The sequence below is a fragment of the Schistocerca serialis genome, chromosome 9 (genome assembly GCF_023864345.2).
Source record: "Schistocerca serialis cubense isolate TAMUIC-IGC-003099 chromosome 9, iqSchSeri2.2, whole genome shotgun sequence".
Classification (NCBI taxonomy): domain Eukaryota; kingdom Metazoa; phylum Arthropoda; class Insecta; order Orthoptera; family Acrididae; genus Schistocerca; species Schistocerca serialis.
The window spans coordinates 546961127-546974979 of record NC_064646.1 but is presented as its reverse complement, the minus strand read 5'-3'; positions in this window follow the sequence as shown (position 1 = coordinate 546974979).

Genomic DNA, 13853 nt, shown 5'->3' with positions numbered 1-13853 from the left:
TTAATTCCGATGCAATTGCTGTGTTTCATCGTCAATAAGAAGGTCAGAGGGATACAGTAAACCTGAAGTGAAGCATCTGAATCTGTAACTAATGTCACAGGAATGGTTCAAAACATAGTCAGTAATAAGAGTCAGTCTTCTTGTACTTAAGTCGGCATTGTGCCTTTTGTATTTAAGTCCGATGTAATTTCTGTGATTCATCGTCAATAAGAAGGTCCAAGGGATACAGTAAACCTGGAGTGAAGCAACGGAATCTATAACTAGTGTCACAGGAATGGTTCAAAAGATAGACAGAAAGAAGATATAGTCTTCTCGTACTTAAGTCGGCATTGTGCCTTTTGTATTTGATTCCGATGCAATTTCTGGGTTTCATCGTCAATAAGAAGGTCCAAGGGATACAGTAAACCTGGAGTGAAGCATCAGATTCTATAACTAGTGTCACAGGAATGGTTCAAAACATAGTCAGTAAGAAGAGTCAGTCTCATGTACTTACGTCGGCATTGTGCCTTTTGTATTTAATTCCGATGCAATTTCTGTGTTTCATCGTCAATAAGAAGGTTCAACGGATACAGTACAACTGAAGTCAAACATCGGAATCTATAACTAGTGTCACAGGAATGGTTCGAAACATAGTCAGTAAGAAGAGTCAGTCTCTTGTACTTAAGTCGGCATTGTGCCTTTTGTATTTAATTCCGATGCAATTTCTGGGTTTCCCTGTCAAAAGAAGGTCTAAGGGATACAGTAAACCTGAAGTGAAGCATCGGAATCTATAACTAGTGTCACAGGAATGGTTCTAAACATAGTCAGTTAGAAGAGTCAGTCTTCTTGTACTTAAGTCGGCATAGTGCCTTTTGTATTTAATCCGGATGCAATTTCTGTGTTTCATCGTCAATAAGAAGGCCAGAGGGATACAGTAAACCTGAAGTGAACCATCGGGATCTATAACTAGTGTCACAGGAATGGTTCACATCTTAGACAGTAGGAAGAGTCAGTCTTCTTGTACTTAAGTCGGCATTGTGCCTTTTCTATTTAATCCCGATGCAATATCGGTGTTTCATCGTCAAGAAGAAGGTCCAAGGGATACATTAATCCTGAAGTGAAGAATCGGAATCTATGACTAGTGTCACAGGAATGTTTCAAAACATAGTCAGTAAGAAGAGTCAGTCTTCTTGTACTTAAGTCGGCATTGTGCCTTTTCTATTTAATTCCGATGCAATTTCTGTGTTTCATCGTCAATAAGAGGGTCCACGGAATACAGTAAACCTGAAGTGAAGCATCAGAATCTATATCTAGTGTCTCAGGAATGGTTCAAAACAAAGTCAGTAAGAAGTGTCAGTCCTCTTGTACTTAAGTCGACATTGTGCCTTTTCTATTGAATTCCGATGCAATTTCAGTGTTTCATCGTTAATTAAAAGGTCAGAGAGATACAGTATACCTGAAGTGAAGCTTCGGAATCTATAACTAGTGTCACAGAAATGATTCAAAACATAGTCAGTAAGAAGAGTCAGTCTTTTTGTACTTAAGTCGGCATAGTGCCTTTTGTATTTACTTCCGGTGCAATTTCTGTGTTTCATCGTCAATAAGAAGTCAGAGGGATACTGTAAACCTGAAGTGAACCGTCGGAATCTATAACTAGTGTCACAACAATCGTTCAAAAGGTAGTCAGTAAGAAGAGTCAGTCTTTTTGTACTTAAGTCGGCATTTTGCCTTTTGTATTTAAGTCCGATGCAATTTCTGTGTTTCATCGTCAATAAGAAGATCCAAGGGATGCAGTAAACCTGAAGTGAAGCATCTGAATCTATAACTAGTGTCACAGGATTTGTTCAAAACATAGACAGTAAGAAGAGTCAGTCTTCTTGTACTTAAGTCGGCATTGTGCCTTTTGTATTTAATTCCGATGCAATTCTGTGTTTCATCGTCAATAGGAAGGTCCATGGGATACAGTAAAACTGAAGTAAAGCATCGGAATCTATAATTAGTGTCACAGGAATGGTTCAAACCATAGACATTAGGAAGAGTCAGTCTCTTGTACTTAAGTCGGCATTGTGTCTTTTGTATTTAATTCCGATGCAATTTCTATGTTTCATCGTGAATAAGAAGGTCCAAGGGATACAGTAAAACTGAAGTCAAGCATCGGAATCTATAACTAGTGTCGCAGGAATGGTTCAAAACATAGACAGTAAGAAGAGTCAGGCTTCTTGTACTTAAGTCGGCATTGTGCCTTTTCTATTTAATTCCGATGCAATTTCTGTGTTTCATCGTCAATAAGAAGGAGCGAAGGGATGCAGTAAACCTGAAGTGAATCATCGGAATCTATAACTAGTGTCACAGGATTGGTTCAAAACATAGACAGTAAGAAGAGTCAGTCTTCTTGTACTTAAAATGGCATTGTGCCTTTTCTATTTAATTCCGATGCAATTTCTGTGTTTCATCGTCAATAAGAAGGTCAGAGGGATACAGTAAATATGAAGTGAAGCATCGAAATCTATAACTAGTGTCACAGAATTGGTTCAAAACATAGTCAGTAAGAAGAGTCAGTCTTCTTGTACTTGAGTCGGCATTGTGCCTTTTCTATCTAATCCCGATGCAATTTCTGTGTTTCATTGTCAATAAGATGGTCCAAGGGATACAGTAAACCTGGAGTGAAGCATCGGAATCTATAACTAGTGTCACAGGAATGGTTCAAAAGATAGACATTAACAAGATACAGTCTTCTTGTACTTAAGTCGGCATTGTGCGTTTTGTATTTGGTTCCGATGCAATTTCTGGGTTTCATCGTCAATAAGAAGGCCCAAGGGATACAGTAAACCTGAAGTGAAGCATCGGAATCTATAACTAGTGTCACAGGAATGGTTCAAACCATAGTCAGTAAGAAGTGTCAGTCTTCTTGTACTTAAGTCGGCTTTGTGCCTTGTGTATTTAATGTCGATGCAATTTCTGGGTTTCATCGTCAATAAGAAGGTCCAAGGGATACAGTAAACCTGTTGTGAAGCATCGGATTCTATAACTAGTGTCACAGGAATGGTTCAAAACATTGTCAGTAAGAAGAGTCAGTCTCTTGTACTTAATTCGGCATTGTGCCTTTTGTATTTAATTCCGATGCAATTTCTGTGTTTCATCGTCAATAAGGACGTCCAAGGGATACAGTAAAACTGAAGTCAAACATCGGAATCTATAACTAGTGTCACAGGAATGGTTCAAAACATAGACAGTAGGAAGAGTCAGTCTTCTTGTACTTAAGTTGGCATTGTGCTTTTTGTATTTAATTCCGATGCAATTTCTGTGTTTCATCGTCAATAAGAAGGTCCAAGGAATACCGTAAACCTGAAGTGAAGCATCGGAATCTATAACTAGTGTCACAGGAATGGTTCAAGACAAAGTCAGTAAGAAGAGTCAGTCTCTTGTACTTAAGTCTGCATTGTGCCTTTTGTATTTAATTCCGATGCAATTTCTGGGTTTCATCGTCAAAAGAAGGTCTAAGGGATACAGTAAACCTGAAGTGAAGCATCGGAATCTATAACTAGTGTCAGAGGAATGGTTCAAAACATAGTCAGTAAGAAGTGTCAGTCTTCTTGTACTTAAGTCGGCATTGTGTCTTTTCTATTTAATTCCGATGCAATATCTGTGTTTCATCGTCAATAAGAAGGTCAGAGGGATACAGTAAACCTGAAGTGAAGCATCGGAATCTATAACTAGGGTCACAGGAATGGTTCAAAACATAGTCAGTAAGAAGAGTCAGTCTTCCTGTACTTAAGTCGGCATAGTGCCTTTTGTATTTTATTCGGATGCAATTTCTGTGTTTCATCGTCAATAAGAAGGTCAGAGGGATACAGTAAACCTGAAGTGAAGCATCGGAATCTATAACTGGTGTTACAGGAATGGTTCAAAGCATAGTCAGTAAGAAGAGTCAGTCTTTTTGTACTTAAGTCGGCATTGTGCCTTTTGTATTTAAGTCCGATGCAATTTCTGTGTTTCATCGTCAATAGGAAGGTCCAAGGGATACAGTAAATCTGAAGTCAAACATCGGAATCTATAACTAGTGTCACAGGAATGGTTCAAAACTTAGACATTAGGAAGAGTCAGTCTTCTTGTACTTAAGTCTGCATTGTGCCTTTTGTATTTAATTCCGATGCAATTTCTGTGTTTCATCGTCAATAAGAAGGTCCAAGGGATACAGTATACCTGAAGTGAAGCATCGGAATCTATATCTAGTGTCACAGGAATGGTTCAAAACAAAGTCAGTAAGAAGAGTCAGTCTTCTTGTACTTAAGTCGGCATTGTGCCTTTTCTATTTAATTCCATGCAATTTCAGTGTTTCATCGTCAATAAGAAGGTCAGAGGGATACAGTAAACCTGAAGTGAAGCTTCGGAATCTATAACTAGTGTCACAGGAATGGTTCAAAACATAGTCAGTAAGAAGAGTCAGTCTTTTTGTACTTAAGTCGGCATTGTGCCTTTTGTATTTAAGTCCGATGCAATTTCTGTGTTTCGTCGTCAATAAGAAGGTCCAATGGATGCAGTAAACCTGAAGTGAAGCATCGGAACATATGACTAGTGTCACAGGATTTGTTCATAGAATAGACAGTAAGAAGAGTCAGTCCTCTTGTACTTAAGTCGGCATTGTACCTTTTGTATTTAATTCCGATGCAATTCTGTGTTTCATCGTCAATAGGAAGGTCCATGGGATACAGTAAACCTGAAGTGAAGCATCGGAATCTATAACTAGTGTCACAGGAATGGTTCCAAACATAGTCAGTAAGAAGAGTCAGTTTTCTTGTACTTAAGTCGGCATAGTGCCTAATGTGTTTACTTCCGGTGCAATTTCTGTGTTTCATCGACAATAAGAAGGTCAGAAAGGTAAGGTAAACCTGAAGTGAAGCATCGGAATGTATAACTAGTGTTACAGGAATGGTTCAAAACATAGTCAGTAAGAAGAGTCAGTCTTCTTGTCCATAAGTTGGCATTGAGCCTTTTGTATTTAATTCCGATGCAATTTCTGTGTTTCATCGTCAATAAGAAGGAGCGAAGGGATGCAGTAAACCTGAAGTGAATCATCGGAATCTATAACTAGTATCACAGGAATGGTTCAAAACAAAGTCAGTAAGAAGAGTCAGTCTCTTGTACTTAAGTCAGCATTGTGCCTTTTGTATTTAATTCCGATGCAATTTCTGGGTTTTTATCGTCAAAAGAAGGTCTAAGGGATACAGTAACACTGAAGTGAAGCATCGGAATCTATAACTAGTGTCAGAGGAATGGTTCAAAACATAGTCAGTAAGAAGTGTCAGTCTTCTTGAACTTAAGTCGGCATTGTGTCTTTTCTATTTAATTCCGATGCAATATCTGTGTTTCATCGTCAATAAGAAGGTCAGAGGGATACAGTAAACCTGAAGTGAAGCATCGGAATCTATAACTAGGGTCACAGGAATGGTTCAAAACATAGTCAGTAGGAAGAGTCAGTCTCATGTACTTAAGTCGGCATTGTGCCTTTTGTATTTCATTTGGATGCAATTTCTGTGTTCATCGTCAATAGGAAGGTCCAAGGGAAACAGTAAATCTGAAGTCAAACATCGGAATCTATAACTAGTGTCACAGGAATGGTTCAAAACTTAGACATTAGGAAGAGTCAGTCTTCTTGTACTTAAGTCTGCATTGTGCCTTTTGTATTTAATTCCGATGCAATTTCTGTGTTTCATCGTCAATAAGAAGGTCCAAGGGATACAGTATACCTGAAGTGAAGCATCGGAATCTATATCTAGTGTCACAGGAATGGTTCAAAACAAAGTCAGTAAGAAGAGTCAGTCTTCTTGTACATAAGTCGGCATTGTGCCTTTTCTATTTGATTCCGATGCAATTTCAGTGTTTCATCGTCAATAAGAAGGTCAGAGGGATACAGTAAACCTGAAGTGAAGCTTCGGAATCTATAACTAGTGTCACAGGAATGGTTCAAAACATAGTCAGTAAGAAGAGTCAGTCTTTTTGTACTTAAGTCGGCATTGTGCCTTTTGTATTTAAGTCCGATGCAATTTCTGTGTTTCGTCGTCAATAAGAAGGTCCAAGGGATGCAGTAAACATGAAGTGAAGCATCGGAACATATAACTAGTGTCACAGGATTTGTTCATAGAATAGACAGTAAGAAGAGTCAGTCTTCTTGTACTTAAGTCGGCATTGTACCTTTTGTATTTAATTCCGATGCAATTCTGTGTTTCATCGTCAATAGGAAGGTCCATGGGATACAGTAAACCTGAAGTGAAGCATCGGAATCTATAACTAGTGTCACAGGAATGGTTCCAAACATAGTCAGTAAGAAGAGTCAGTTTTCTTGTACTTAAGTCGGCATAGTGTCTAATGTGTTTACTTCCGGTGCAATTTCTGTGTTTAATCGACAATAAGAAGGTCAGAAAGATAAGGTAAACCTGAAGTGAAGCATCGGAATCTATAACTAGTGTTACAGGAATGTTCAAAACATTGTCAGTAAGAAGAGTCAGTCTTCTTGTCCATAAGTTGGCATTGGGCCTTTTGTATTTAATTCCGATGCAATTTCTGTGTTTCATCGTCAATAAGAAGGAGCGAAGGGATGCAGTGAACCTGAAGTGAATCATCGGAATCTATAACTAGTGTCACAGGATTGGTTCAAAACATAGGCAGTAAGAAGAGTCAGTCTTCTAGTACTTAAGTCGGCATTGTGATTTTTCTATTTAATTTCGATGCAATTTCTGTGTTTCATCGTCAATAAGAAGGTCAGAGGGATACAGTAAATATGAAGTGAAGCATCGAAATCTATAACTAGTGTCACAGAAATGGTTCAAACATAGTCAGTAAGAAGAGTCAGTCTTCTTGTACTTGAGTCGGCATTGTGCCTTTTCTATCTAATCCCGATGCAATTTCTGTGTTTCATCGTCTATAAGATGGTCCAAGGGATACAGTAAACCTGGAGTGAAGCATCGGAATCTATAACTAGTGTCACAGGAATGGTTCAAAAGATAGACAGTAACAAGATACAGTCTTCTTGTACTTAAGTCGGCATTGTGCGTTTTGTATTTGGTTCCGATGCAATTTCTGGGTTTCATAGTCAATAAGAAGGTCCAAGGGATACAGTAAACCTGAAGTGAAGCATCGGAATCTATAACTAGTGTCACAGGAATGGTTCAAACCATAGTCAGTAAGAAGTGTCAGTCTTCTTGTACTTAAGTCGGCATTGTGCCATTTGTATTTGATGTCGATGCAATTTCTGTGTCTCATCGTCAATAAGAAGGTCCAAGGGATACAGTAAACCTGTTGTGAAGCATCGGATTCTATAACTAGTGTCACAGGAATGGTTCAAAACATAGTCAGTAAGAAGAGTCAGTCTCTTGTACTTAATTCGGCATTGTGCCTTTTGTATTTAATTCCGATGCAATTTCTGTGTTTCATCGTCAATAAGGAGGTCCAAGGGATACAGTAAAACTGAAGTCAAACATCGGAATCTATAACTAGTGTCACAGGAATGGTTCAAAACTTAGACAGTAGGAAGAGTCAGTCTTCTTGTACTGAAGTCGGCATTGTGCCTTTTGTATTTAATTCCGATGCAATTTCTGTGTTTCATCGTCAATAATAACGTCCAAGGGATACAGTAAACCTGAAGTGAAGCATCGGAATCTATAACTAGTGTCACAGGAATTGTTCAAAACATAGTCAGTAAGAAGAGTCCGTCTCTTGTACTTAAGTCGGCATTGTGCTTTTTGTATTTAATTCCGATGCAATTTCTGGGTTTCATCGTCAATAAGAAGGTCCAAGGAATACCGTAAACCTGAAGTGAAGCATCGGAATCTATAACTAGTGTCACAGGAATGGTTCAAAACATAGTCAGTAAGAAGAGTCAGTCTCTTGTACTTAAGTCAGCATTGTGCCTTTTGTATTTAATTCCGATACAATTTCTGGGTTTCATCGTCAAAAGAAGGTCTAAGGGATACAGTAAACCTGAAGTGAAGCATCGGAATCTATAACTAGTGTCAGAGGAATGGTTCAAAACATAGTCAGTAAGAAGTGTCAGTCTTCTTGTACTTAAGTCGGCGTTGTGTCTTTTCTAATTAATTCCGATGCAATATCTGTGTTTCATCGTCAATAAGAAGGTCAGAGGGATAGAGTAAACCTGAAGTGAAGCATCGGAATCTATAACTAGGGTCACAGGAATGGTTCAAAACATAGTCAGTAAGAAGAGTCAGGCTTCCTGTACTTAAGTCGGCATAGTGCCTTTTGTATTTTATTCGGATGCGATTTCTGTGTTTCATCGTCAATAAGAGGGTCAGAAGGATACAGTAAACCTGAAGTGAATCATCGCAATCTATAACTGGTGTTACAGGAATGGTTCGACACGTAGTCAGTAAGAAGAGTCAGTCTTCTTGTACTTAAGTCGGCATAGTGCCTTTTGTATTTAATTCGGATGCAATTTCTGTGTTTCATCGTCAATAAGAAGGTCAGAGGGATACAGTAAACCCGAAGTGAAGCATCGGAATCTATAACTGGTGTTACAGGAATGGTTCAAAACATAGTAAGATAAGTCAGTCTTCTTGTACTTAAGTCGGCATTGTGCCTTTTGTATTTAATTCCGATGCAATTTCTGTGTTTCATCGTCAATAATAACGTCCAAGGGATACACTAAACCTGAAGTGAAGCATCGGAATCTATAACTAGTGTCACAGGAATGGTTCAAACATAGTCAGTAAGAAGAGTCAGTCTCTTGTACTTAAGTCGGCATTGCGCCTTTTGTATTTAATTCCGATGCAATTTCTGTGTTTCATCGTCAATAAGAAGGTCCAAGGAATACCGTAAACCTGAAGTGAAGCATCGGAACCTATAACTAGTGTCACAGGAATGGTTCAAAACATAGTCAGTAAGAAGAGTCAGTCTCTTGTACCTAAGTTGGCATTGTGACTTTTGTATTTAATTCGGATGCAATTTCTGGGTCTCATCGTCAAAAGAAGGTCTAAGGGACACAGTAAACCTGAAGTGAAGCATCGGAATCTATAACTAGTGTCACAGGAATGGTTCAAAACATAGTCAGTAAGAAGTGTCAGTCTTCTTGTACTTAAGTCGGCATTGTGTCTCTTCTATTTAATTCCGATGCAATATCTGTGTTTCATCGTCAATAAGAAGGTCAGAGGGATACAGTAAACCTGAAGTGAAGCATCGGAATCTATAACTAGTGTCACAGGAATGGTTCAAAACATAGTCAGTAAGAACAGTCAGTCTTCTTGTACTTAAGTCGGCATTGTGCCTTTTGCATTTAATTCGGATGCAATTTCTGTGTTTCATCGTCAATAAGAAGGTCAGAGGGATACAGTAAACCTGAAGTGAAGCATCGGAATCTATAACTGGTGTTACAGGAATGGTTCAAAACATAGTCAGTAAGAAGAGTCAGTCTTCTTGTACTTAAGTCGGCATAGTGCCTTTTGTATTTAATTCGGATTCAATTTCTGTGTTTCATCGTCAATAAGAAGGTCAGAGGGATACAGTAAACCTGAAGTGAAGCATCGGAATCTATAACTAGTGTTACAGGGATGGTTCGAAACATAGTAAGAAAAGTCAGTCTTCTTGTACTTAAATCGGCATTGTGCCTTTTGTATTTGATTCAGATGCAATTTCTGTGTTTCATCGTCAATAAGAAGGTCCAAGGGATACAGTAAACCAGAAGTGAAGCATGGGATTCTATAACTAGTGTCACAGGAATGGTTCAAAACATAGTCAGTAAGAAGAGTCAGTCTTCTTGTACTTAAGTCGGCATTGTGCCTTTTGTATTTGATTCCGATGCAATTTCTGTGTTTCATCGTCAATAAGAAGGTCCAAGGGATACAGTAAAACCGAAGTCAAACATCGGAATCTATAACTAGTGTCACAGGAATGGTTCAAAACTTAGACATTAGGAAGAGTCAGTCTTCTTGTACTTAAGTCGGCATTGTGCCTTTTGTATTTAATTCCGATCAATTTCAGGTGTCTCATTGTCAATAAGAAGGTCCAAGGGATACAGTATACCTGAAATGAAGCATCGGAATCTATATCTAGTGTCACAGGAATGGTTCAAAACAAAGTCAGTAAGAAGAGTCAGTCTTCTTGTACTTAAGTCGGCATTGTGCCTTTTCTATTTAATTCCGATGCAATTTCAGTGTTTCATCGTCAATAAGAAGGTCAGAGGGATACAGTAAACCTGAAGTGAAGCTTCGGAATCTATAACTAGTGTCACAGGAATGGTTCAAAACATAGTCAGTAAGAAGAGTCAGTCTTTTTGTACTTAAGTCGGCATTGTGCCTTTTGTATTTAAGTCCGATGCAATTTCTGTGTTTCATCGTCAATAAGAAGGTCCAAGGGATGCAGTAAACCTGAAGTGAAGCATCGGAACATATAACTAGTGTCACAGGATTTGTTCATAAAAGAGACAGTAAGAAGAGTCAGTCTTCTTGTACTTAAGTCGGCATTGTACCTTTTGTATTTAATTCCGATGCAATTCTGTGTTTCATCGTCAATAGGAAGGTCCATGGGACAGAGTAAACCTGAAGTGAAGCATCGGAATCTATAACTAGTGTCACAGGAATGGATCAAAACATAGACATAAAGAGGAGTCAGTCTCTTGTACTTATGTCGGCATTGTGTCTTTTGTATTTAATTCCGATGCAATTTCTGTGTTTCATCGTGAATCAGAAGGTCCAAGGGATACAGTAAAACTGAAGTCAAGCATCGGAATCTATAACTAGTGTCGCAGGAATGGTCCAAAACATAGACAGTAAGAAGAGTCAGTCTTCTTGAACTTAAGTCGGCATTGTGACTTTTCTATTTAATTCCGATGCAATTGCTGTGTTTCATCGTCAATAAGAAGGTCAGAGGGATACAGTAAACCTGAAGTGAAGCATCTGAATCTGTAACTAATGTCACAGGAATGGTTCAAAGCATATTCAGTAAGAAGAGTCAGTCTTCTTGTACTTAAGTCGGCATTGTGCCTTTTGTATTTAAGTCCGATGCAATTTCTGTGTTTCATCGTCAATAAGAAGGTCCAAGGGATACAGTAAACCTGGAGTGAAGCATCGGAATCTATAACTAGTGTCACAGGAATGGTTCAAAAGATAGACAGAAAGAAGATACAGTCTTCTTGTACTTAAGTCGGCATTGTGCCTTTTGAATTTGATTCCGATGCAATTTCTGGGTTTCATCGTCAATAAGAAGGTCCAAGGGATACAGTAAACCTGAAGTGAAGCATCGGAATCTATGACTAGTTTCACAGGAATGGTTCAAAACATAGTCAGTAAGAAGTGTCAGTCTTCTTGTACTTAAGTCGGCATTGTGCCTTTTGTATTTGATTTCGATGCAATTTCTATGTTTCATCGTCAATAAGAAGGTCCAAGGGATACAGTAAACTTGGAGTGAAGCATCGGATTCTATAACTAGTGTCACAGGAATGGTTCAAAACATAGTCAATAAGAAGAGTCAGTCTCTTGTACTTAATTCGGCATTGTGCCTTTTGTATTTAATTACGATGCAATTTCTGTGTTTCATCGTCAATAAGAAGGTCCAAGGGATACAGTAAAACTGAAGTCAAACATCGCAATCAATAACTAGTGTCACAGGAATGGTTCAAAACTTAGACAGTAGGAAGAGTCAGTCTTCTTGTACTTAAGTCGGCATTGTGCCTTTTGTATTTAATTCCGATGCAATTTCTGTGTTTCATCGTCAATAAGAACGTCCAAGAGATACAGTGAACCTGAAGTGAAGCATCGGAATCTATAACTAGTCACAGGAATGGTTCAAAACATAGTCAATAAGAAGAGTCAGTCTCTTGTACTTAAGTCGGCATTGTGCCTTTTGTATTTAATTCCGATGCAATTTCTGTGTTTCATCGTCAATAGGAAGGTCCAAGGAATACCGTAAACCTGAAGTGACGCATCGGAATCTGTAACTAGTGTCACAGGAATGGTTCAAATCATAGTCAGTAAGAAGAGTCAGTCTCTTGTACTTAAGTCGGCATAGTGCCTTTTGTATTTAATTCGGATGCAATTTCTGTGTTTCATCGTCAATAAGAAGGTCAAAGGGATACAGTAAACCTGAAGTGAAGCATCGGAATCTATAACTGGCGTTACAGGAATGGTTCAAAACATAGTCAGTAAGAAGAGTCAGTCTTCTTGTACTTAAGTCGGCATAGTGCCTTTTGTATTTATTTCGGATGCAATTTCTGTGTTTCATCGTCAATAAGAAGGTCAGAGGGATACAGTAAACCTGAAGTGAAGCATCGGAATCTATAACTGGTGTTACAGGAATGGTTCAAAGCATAGTAAGAAAAGTCAGTCTTCTTGTACTTAAGTCGGCATTGTGCCTTTTGTATTTGATTCCGATGCAATTTCTGGGTTTCATCGTCAATAAGAAGGTCCAAGGGATACAGTAAACCTGGAGTGAAGCATCGGATTCTATAACTAGTGTCACAGGAATGGTTCAAAACATAGTCAGTAAGATGAGTCAGTCTCATGTACTTAAGTCGGCATTGTGCCTTTTGTATTTAATTCCGATGCAATTTCTGTGTCTCATCGTCAATAAGAAGGTTCAAGGGATAGAGTACAACTGAAGTCAAACATCGGAATCTATAACTAGTGTCATTGGAATGGTTCAAAACATAGTCAGTAAGAAGAGTCCGTCTCTTGTACTTAAGTCGGCATTGTGCTTTTTGTATTTAATTCCGATGCAATTTCTGGGTTTCATCGTCAAAAAGAAGGTCCAAGGAATACCGTAAACCTGAAGTGAAGCATCGGAATCTATAACAAGTGTCACAGGAATGGTTCAAAACATAGTCAGTAAGAAGAGTCAGTCTCTTGTACTTAAGTCAGCATTGTGCCTTTTGTATTTAATTCCGATGCAATTTCTGGGTTTCATCGTCAAAAGAAGGTCTAAGGGATACAGTAAACCTGAAGTGAAGCATCGGAATCTATAACTAGTGTCAGAGGAATGGTTCGAAACATAGTCAGTAAGAAGTGTCAGTCTTCTTGTACTTAAGTCGGCATTGTGTCTTTTCTAATTAATTCCGATGCAATATCTGTGTTTCATCGTCAATAAGAAGGTCAGAGGGATACAGTAAACCTGAAGTGAAGCATCGGAATCTATAACTAGGGTCACAGGAATGGTTCAAAACATAGTCAGTAAGAAGAGTCAGTCTTCCTGTACTTAAGTCGGCATAGTGCCTTTTGTATTTTATTCGGATGCGATTTCTGTGTTTCATCGTCAATAAGAGGGTCAGAGGGATACAGTAAACCTGAAGTGAATCATCGCAATCTATAACTGGTGTTACAGGAATGGTTCGACACGTAGTCAGTAAGAAGTGTCAGTCTTCTTGTACTTAAGTCGGCATAGTGCCTTTTGTATTTAATTCGGTTGCAATTTCTGTGTTTCATCGTCAATAAGAAGGTCAGAGGGATACAGTAAACCCGAAGTGAAGCATCGGAATCTATAACTGGTGTTACAGGAATGGTTCAAAACATAGTAAGATAAGTCAGTCTTCTTGTACTTAAGTCGGCATTGTGCCTTTTGTATTTAATTCCCATGCAATTTCTGTGTTTCATCGTCAATAATAACGTCCAAGGGTTACACAAAACCTGAAGTGAAGCATCGGAATCTATAACTAGTGTCACAGGAATGGTTCAAACATAGTCCGTAAGAAGAGTCAGTCTTCTTGTACTTAAGTCGGCATTGTGCCTTTTGTATTGGTTCAGATGCGATTTCTGTGTTTCATCGTCAATAAGAACGTCAGAGGGATACAGTAAACCTGAAGTGAAGCTTCGGAATCTATAACTAGTGTCACAGGAATGGTTCAAAACATAGTCAGTAAGAAGAGTCAGTCTTTTTGT